Below are 9,020 nucleotides of genomic sequence, written 5' to 3' on the forward strand. Positions count from 1 at the left end.
TTTTTTTTTTTTTTTTTTTGTAGAGACAGGGTCTTGCTATATTGCCCAGGCTGGTCTCAAACTCCTGGGTTCAAGCGATCCTCCTGCCTTTGCCTCCCAAAGTGCTGGGATTACAGGTGAAAGCTACCACGCCCAGGTCCCTTTCCTTTTTTTTTTTTTTTTTTTTTTGACACAGGGTCTCACTCTATTGCCCAGGCAGGAGTGCAGTGGCACAACCTCGGCTCACTGCAAACTCCGCCTCCTGGGTTCAAGCGATTCTAATCCCTTAACCTCCCAAGTAGCTGGGATTACAGGCGGGCACCACCACGCCCAGCTAATTTTTGTATTTTTAGTAGAGACAACTTTTCACCATGTTGTCCAGGTTGGTCACGAACTCCTGAGCTCAAGTGATCTGCTGCCTTGGCCTCCCAAAGTGCTGGGATGACAGGCGTGCACCATGGCTCCCAGTCAGACTAGCAGATCTTTCTAAGAGCTTTACAGTCATTCATTCAGCCCACAAATATTTACTGAGCACCTACTGTGTTCAAAGTATGTTTCCAAGTGGCAGACATAAATCAAGACAGACAAAGTTCCTTGAGCTCATGGAGCTCACATTCCAGTGAGGGGACATAGACCATAAACAAATTAACAAGCGTATCAGATGGTAAAAAGTACTGTGGAGAAGAATTAAGCAGAGAGAGGAAATGAGGAGGGAACAGGCGATTGCTATTTTATTTTATTTTTTTCCTTTATTTTATTTTATTTTTATTTTATTTTATATGTTATGTTGTGTTGTGTTGTGATGTGTTGTGATGTGATGTGATGTGATGTGATGTGATGTGATGTGATGTGATGTGATGTTAGAGACAGAGTCTTACTCTGTTTCCCAGGCTGGTGTGCAGTGGTTCCATCTCAGCTCACTGCAACCTCCATCTCCCAGGTTCAAGCGATTCTCCCGCCTCAGCCTCCGAAGTAACTGGGACTACAGGCTCCCGCCAGCATACCTGACTAATTTTTTGTATTTTTGGTAGAGACACGGTTTCACCACGTTGGCCAGGCTGGTCTTGAACTCCTGACCCCAAGTGATTCGCCCGCCTTGGCCTCCCAAAGTTCTGGGATTACAGGTGTGAGCCACTGCACCCAGCCCAATTACTATTTTACATAATTCTCTGGTTACCCTGAGGAGATTACAAATATTCACCTACCATTTAGATGAAAAACAACCAACCTAATCACTCTCATGACTTGGAGTGATATTTTCAGCGACAGCATCAATTAAGGGCTCAAAAAGTGCTGTATCACACAAGTAGGAGTTAGCAAAACAAAAAAAAAAATAGAAAAATAAAAAAGTGCTGTGTTTCCAAGCAAAAGCGAAGATGATGTGTTTGAGAAAACTAGGGAACTTGAAAGAGGCACTAGGGGATGACACCTAACAATGACAATGATCATGGCAGGCAGAAATGCAAATAAAGAGTTTGCATAAACTTTCACAAACCACAAGAGTGGAAAAGCAATATTTCTGAATATAATTATTCTTTAAAATACAAGATTTTAGGCCAGGCGCAGTGGCTAACACCTGTAATCCCAGCACTTCGGGAGGCCGAGGTGGGCAGATCAGTTGAGGTCAGGAGTTTGATATCTGCCTGACCAACATGGTGAAACCCCATCTCTACTAAAAATACAAAAAATTAGCCGGGCGCAGCGGTGCACGCCTGTAATCCCAGGTACTCTGGAGGCTGAGGTGAGAGGGTCACTTGAACCTGGGAGGCAGAGGTTACAGTGAGCCAAGATCGCACCACTTCACTCCAGCCTGGGAGACAGAGCAAGACTCCATCTCAAAACAAAAAAATTAAAATAACGCCAGGCGCAGTGGCTCACACCTGTAATCCCAGCACTTTGGGAGGCCGAGGCGGGCAGATCACCTGAGGTCAGGAGTTCGAGACCAGCCTGACCAACATGGAGAAACCCTGTATCTACTAAAAAAATACAAAATTAGCCAGGCATGGTGGTTCATGCCTGTAATCCCAACTACTCAGGAGGCTGAGGCAGGAGAATCGCTTGAACCCGGGAGGCAGAGGTTGCAGTGAGCCGAGATTGTGCCATTGCACTCCAGCCTGGGTGACAAGAGCGAGACTCCATCTCAAAAAAAAAAAAAAAAAAGAAAATTAAATAAAATATGGGATTTTTAAAGTCTAAATTTTAAATATTTAACTAAATATTATAAGTAGGGAGTTTATTATTCATCTGTATCTCTAAAAGTTTAAATTAGAATTTGGGACAAAATTTTTTTTAATCTCATTGAGAAAAAGAGGAAAGAAATTTACATTCAGGCATATAGTGAATTTCAACCCAAAGCACTATGCAAATGTCACACACTAAGTACCAGGACTCCTTCCCCTGCCGCCCACATCCTCCTCCTCTCCTGCTCCCCCAGGATGGCTGAGCCCAGGCCTGGGGTTGAGCCAGGAGATGGTTCCCAGCTAATGGTGAACTGGGACGGGGAGAGAGAGCTACCAGGTGGGCTGCGGGGCTAGGCATGGTGATCAAAACACCAGGGATTGGCAGGACTGGGCAATTTAAGCACTGCCACCCAAGACTTTTGACTTTATATGCACCTCTAGGAGCCTCAGTGTCCTCATCTGTGACATGGAGCTAGTAGAGGGCCTCCCTAACAGAGTCACAGTAAGGGTTAAAGGAGGCAGGCAACTCACTCCGTGGCCAGTGCTTTGTACAAAGCACAGGCCAGGGCACCAAACGCAGTAATCCCAGCCCTTTGGGAGGCTGAGGCAGGAGGATGGCTTGAGCCCAGGAGTTCAAGACAAGCCTAGGCAACATAGCAAGACCCTGTAATTTTTTTTCTTTCTTTTTTTTTGGACCCTGTAATTTTTTTAAATTAAATTACAAAAAGAAAAAAAAATGGACCAGGGCCAGGCTTCCCAGAAGAGGAGAAACAGGGAATAAGCCTGCCAGACCCAAGAAAGCAACAACAAGAGAATCTCAACTACACACACACACAGACACACACACAGATACACAGACATACACACAAACACACACAGACACACACACAGATACACAGACACAGACACACACACAGATACACAAACAGAACACAGACACACAGACACACACACAGATACACAAACAGAACACAGACACACAGACACACACACAGATACACAGACATACACAAACACACACAGACAAACACAGATACACAGACACAGACACACACACAGATACACAAACAGAACACACACACACAGTCACACACAGATACACACACACACAGACATACACAGATACACAGACACACACATACACACACAGATATACACAGATACACAGACACACACACAGATACACAGACACACAGATACACACACACACACACAGATACACATACACACACAGACATACACAGATACACAGACACAGACATACACACACACAGATACACAGACACAGACACACACACAGATACACAGACACACACACATACATACACAGCCATGCAGCCTGGGTCAGCCACCCTTCCCTTTCCCCAGCCCCCACAACCATGCTCCAGGAACAAGTCTGTTCCTGAATCCTACAAAAGCTTCCTCCTCCAGACCCCAGCAGCCCCTGGGCCTCCTCATTGTTATCCTGTCACTGTCACTGCACCTCTCCTACAAGTCCTGGAGGTTCTGGAGGACAGGTGGTGACTGTCTTCGTGCCAACCACCCACACAGGTACAAGGCAAGGCAAGGCAATACCGGCCCTGCCCAGAAGGTGGCAGCAGCGCTCAACATCAGGGATGCAGTGGGCCTGGGCCTGGGCTCACCCCAACCCTCCCAGCCTATGGGATGGAAACACCAAACTGTGCCCGGGAGCTCTGGGAGTTCCCAAATGCCCCGCCTTTGCCCCGTGCTTGCTTGCTTGCTTGTTTGTTTGTTTGCTTGCTTGCTTGCTTGTTTTGAGACGGAGGCTCGCTGTGTCTCCTAGGCTGTAGTGCAGTGTCACGATTTTGGCTCAGTGCAACCTCCGCCTCCTGGTTCAAGCGATTCTCCTGCCTCAGCTTCCCAAGTAGCTGGGACTACAGGAACCTGCCACCACACTCGGCTAGTTTTTTGTATTTTTAATAGAGATGGGGTTTCATCATGTTGGCCAGGCTGATCTCGAACTCCTGACCTCAAGTGATCCGCCCACCTCAGCCTCCCAATGTGCTGGGATTACAGGTGTAAGCCAGCTCCCCAGCTTTTTTTTTTTTTTGAGATGGAGTCTCACTCTGTCACCAGGCTGGAGTGCAGTGGCAGGATCTCGGCTCACTGCAACCTCCGCCTCCCGGGTTCAAGCGATTCTCCTACCTCAGCCTCCCAAGTAGCTGGGATTACAGGCACACGCCACCACACCTGGCTAATTTTTGTATTTTTAGTAGAGACAGAGTTTTGCCATGTTGCTGGTCTGGAACTCGAACTCCTGGCCGCAAGTGATCCGTCCACTGGGGCCTCCCCAAGTGCTGGGATTACAGGTGTGAGCCACTGTGCCTGGCCTGGCCTCACTTCCTTCGAGCGCATTCTCTTACCTCCTCTACTCCAGGCCTCCTCGCCTCCTTGCTGTTTGTCATTCACGCCAGGCAGGCTCCTTCCTCATAGTTGTTGCACTTGCTGTTCCCTCTGCCCAGAATGCTCTTCCCCAGATACCTACATGGCTCACTCCCTCACCTCCTTCAGAGATTTACTCAAATACCACCTTCTCAGCAAGGGCCTCCCTGACCAAATCGTCTAGAATTGAAGCTGGGCGCAGCGGCACTTGCCTGGAGTCTCAACTACTCAGGGGGCTGCGGCAGATGGATCACTTGAGCCCAGGCATTCAAGACCAGCCTGGGAACATATCAAGACCCTGTCTCTGCAAAAAATAATAAAAATTAGCCAGGTGTGGTAGTGTGCACCTGTAGTCCCAGCTACTTGGGAGGCTGAGGCAAGAGGATCACTTGAGCCCAGGAGTTCCAGGCTGCAGTGAGCCATGATCATGCCACTGCACTCCAGGCTGGGCAACACAGCAAGACCCTGTCTTTTAAAAAAAGAAGAAAAAGGCCAGGCGCAGTGGCTCATTCTAGCACTTTGGGAGGTCGAGGCGGGTGGATCACCTGAGGTCGGGAATTCGAGACCAGCCTGACCAACATGGAGAAACCCCATCTCTACCAAAAATACAGAATCAGCCAGGCATGGTGGCACATGCCTGTAATCCCAGCTACTAGGGAGGCTGAGGCAGGAGAATCGCTTGAACTCTGGAGGCGGAGGTTGCAGCGAGCCGAGATCGTGCCATTTCACTCCACCCTGGGCAACAAGAGCAAAACTCCATCTCAAAAAAAAAAAAAAAAAAGGTAGAAGAAGAAAAAACTTGAACTGTACCAATAAAACTGGAATTCCTCACTCAAACCCAGTAAGTAGTTCCTACCCTGTCTTTCCTTGTAGCATATCATCAGCATTATATATGTTATTTATTTGTGTGTTTGGCATCTTTACTAGACCACAGACTCCATGGGGGCAAAGGCTTGTACATCTTGTTTTCTGCCATATTCCCAACATCTAGAATAGCGGGCATATAGTAGTTGCTCAATAAATACTTTTTTATTTGTATATATTTTTGGACAGGGTCTCATTCTGTTGCCCAGGCTGGAGTAGAGTGGCACAATCATGGCTCACTGAAGGCTCAAACTCCTGGGCTCAAGCAGTCCTCCCACCTCAGCCTCCTAAGTAGCTGGGAGTACAGGTGTGCACCGCGATGCTCAGCTAATTTTTAGAAAAATATTTTTCTTTAGAGACAGGGTCTCCCTGTGTTGCCCAGGTTGATCTTGAACTTCTGGCCTCAAGTAATCCTCCTGCCTCGGCCTCCCAAAGTACTGGGATTACTGGCGTGAGCCACCACCACATTCAGCCTAATAAATGCTTTTTTTTTTTTTTTTTTTTTTTTTTGAGATGGAGTCTCGCTCTTTCGCCCAGGCTGGAGTGCAGTGGCGCGATCTCCGCTCACTGCAAGCTCTGCCTCCCGGGTTCACGACATTCTCCTGCCTCAGCCTGCCACCACACCCGGCTAATTTTCTTTTTTTCTTTTTTTTTTTTGTATTTTTAGTAGAGACGGGGTTTCACTGTGTTAGCCAGGATGGTCTCGATCTCGTGATCCGCCCGCCTCCGCCTCCCAAAGTGCTGGGATTACAGGCATGAGCCACCGTGCCCGGCCAATACTTTTTAAATAAAGGAATGAAGGCTGGGTATGGTAGCTCATGCCTGCAATCCCAGAACTTTGGGAGGCCGAGGTGGGTGGATCACCTGAGGTTAGGAGTTCGAGACCAGCCTGGCCAAGGTGGAGAAACCCCATCTCTACTAAAAATACAAAAAATTAGCCGGGTATGGTGGCACATGCCTGTAATCCCAGCTATCTGGGAGGCTGAGGCAGGAGAATTGCTTGAACCCAGGAGCCGGAAGTTGCAGTGAGCCAAGATTGTGCCATTTTACTCCAGCCTGGGTGACAAGAGTGAAACTCGGTCTCTAAATAAATGGAATGATAATCTGGCCCTCAATGGGCTTCCCTTGTCTGCACAATAGTTTAGCATCCAAGGCCTCCTCCCTCCTTGGACTTATCCTCCACCTATGTCCACCCATGCCCACCCGAGTGCCACAGCAGGCTCCTGAGGTGCTCCCGGTAGAGTGCTCCATTTTAGAGAGCTCCCCACCCCCACCCCTGCCCCAGCATCCTTCCTTTATCCACTCCCTGCTGCAATCCCACTGCAACATCCTGTTCGAATGTCACCACCTCTGGGAAGCCACTCTGGTTCCCTCACCTACTAAAACGATGTCTGTCTCCCCTACTGCAGTGGGAATATCTTGAGTGCAGAACAGTGGCCGCAGAGCATGGCTTCCCATTTAATGTTTGATGAATGAATGAATGAATGAATGATTAAATGAGGAAAAGACTTAGCAGAAAAACAGAGTTTAAAGTGAAGGGCAAGGCCGGGTGCAGTGGCTCATGCCTGTAATCCCAGCACATCAGGAGGCGAGTAGATCGCTTGAGTCCAGGAGTTCGAGACCAGCCTGGGCAACATGACGAAACCCCATCTCTACCAAAATACAGAAATTAGCCAGGAGTGGTGGCTCATGCCTGTAGTCCCAGCTACTCAGGAGGCTGAGGAGGGAGGATTGCTTGAACCTGGGAGGCAGAGGTTGCAGAGAGCTGAGATTTGTGCCACTGGACTCCAGCCTGGACAACAGAGTGAGATCCCATCTCAAAATAATAATAATAAAAGCCGGGTACAGTGGCTCACACCTGTAATCCCAGCACTTTGGGAGGCCAAGGCAGGTAGATCATTTGAGGTCAGGAGTTCAAGACCAGCCTGGCCAACATGGTGATGCCCCATCTCTACTACAAATACAAAAATTAGCTGGGCGTGGTAGCGGGTGCCTGTAATCCCAGCTACTCAAGAAGCTGAGGCAGAAAAATCACTTGAACATGGGAGTTGGAGGTTGTAGTGAGCCTGGATTGCACCACTGCACTGGGTGACAGAAAGGGACTCAGCCTCCAAAAAAAAAAAAAAAAAGAAGTTAAAGGTTAAAGGCACACATTCTTTCTTTTCTTTTTTTTTTTTTTTTTTTTTTTTAGAGATGGAGTCCAGGCTGGTGTTAAACTCCTGGCCTCAAGCAATCCTCCCTCCTCAGCCTCCCAAAGTGCTGGATTACAGGCATGAGCCACTGTGCCTGGCCACATTTATTTCTTTATTCATTTTTCATGCTACTATTTAATATGCGTCTCAATGAGTGATGCTTGGCATGACACCAGGGCTCTCAGAGGGCAGGAGCTGAGCCTCCCTTTCCTGCCCTCTCCCCACGGGGCCAGACACTGGGCTCTGGGGGCATACCCGTGACCCACCCCACTGACTCACCCTGCAGGCTAGACCAGGAGTCAGGAAGACTCCCCCTGTCACTTGTCATCTCTGGGCAAGTTCCTCTAGCACTTACGTCCTTACTTTTCCTCTGTCAAGTGGGGCACCATCAATGCCCATTCTGCGGGGCACCCAAAGTTGAAGCCGGGACAACTGGAACGGGGTGTGGCTGTTCCCTCTGCCAGGCCACATCAGACCATCTTCAGCCAGATTTTCCAGGGAAGAAGGGAAAGCTGGAACAGTGTCCCTAGCTTGCCTGGCAGCCAGCTAACCTGTGCCCATAGTCTGGGAGAGGTGCCAGGCCCAGACACACTGGGCAGCAGGGGGCTGGATTGGCTCCAGAGCTCCAATGCTTTGGCAGTCCTGGGGAAGGGAAGGGATGTGCTTGGCTTCAGGTCAAGAGGGTGTGGGCCACAGAAGCGACAGCTGGGGGTGGTGGAGGGCACAGCGGGCTTATGGGGGTGTGTGCGAGACCACTGTTGCAACAAGATGCTGGCAGGGACCTTCAAAAGAACATCTGCTGTTGACTGGCCTCCCTACTCCCACTCCTCCACAGGTTTTCCCATGAGTCCTAGAGGAAGCCAGGCCCCAGGCTTCTAGATAGAAAATAGAACCTACATTGGCCAAGCGTAATCTCAGTGCTTTGGAAGGCCAAGCCAGGAGGATCACTTGAGGCCAGGACTTCGAGACCAGCCTGGGCAACATGAGAAGACCCCATCTCTACAAAAAGGAAAAAAGAGAAAATAGAACCTCAGGCCTAGAGCCAGAGCTCAGGATTGGGGAGGCAGGGAGAGGAGAAGGAGAGGGGGGCTATAACTCAAATCTCCTTCTCAAAGATAGAGGATTTCCTGGCTGGGTGCAGTGGCTCACACCTGTAATCCCAGCACTTTGGGAGGCTGAGGCGGGCAGATCACTTGAGGTCAGGAGTTCGAAACCAGGCTGGCCAACATGGTAAAACTCCGTCTCTACTAAAAATACAAAAAATTTAGCCAGGCATGGTTGTGGGTGCCTGTAATCTCAGCTACTCGGGAAGCTGAGGCAGGAGAATTGCTTGAACTCGGGAGGTGGAGGTTGCAGTGAGCCAAGATCGTGCTACTGCACTCCAGCCTGGGCAACAGAGTGA

This window comes from Hylobates moloch, unplaced genomic scaffold (assembly GCF_009828535.3).
Source record: "Hylobates moloch isolate HMO894 unplaced genomic scaffold, HMol_V3 SCAFFOLD_1, whole genome shotgun sequence".
NCBI classification, from domain to species: Eukaryota; Metazoa; Chordata; class Mammalia; order Primates; family Hylobatidae; genus Hylobates; species Hylobates moloch.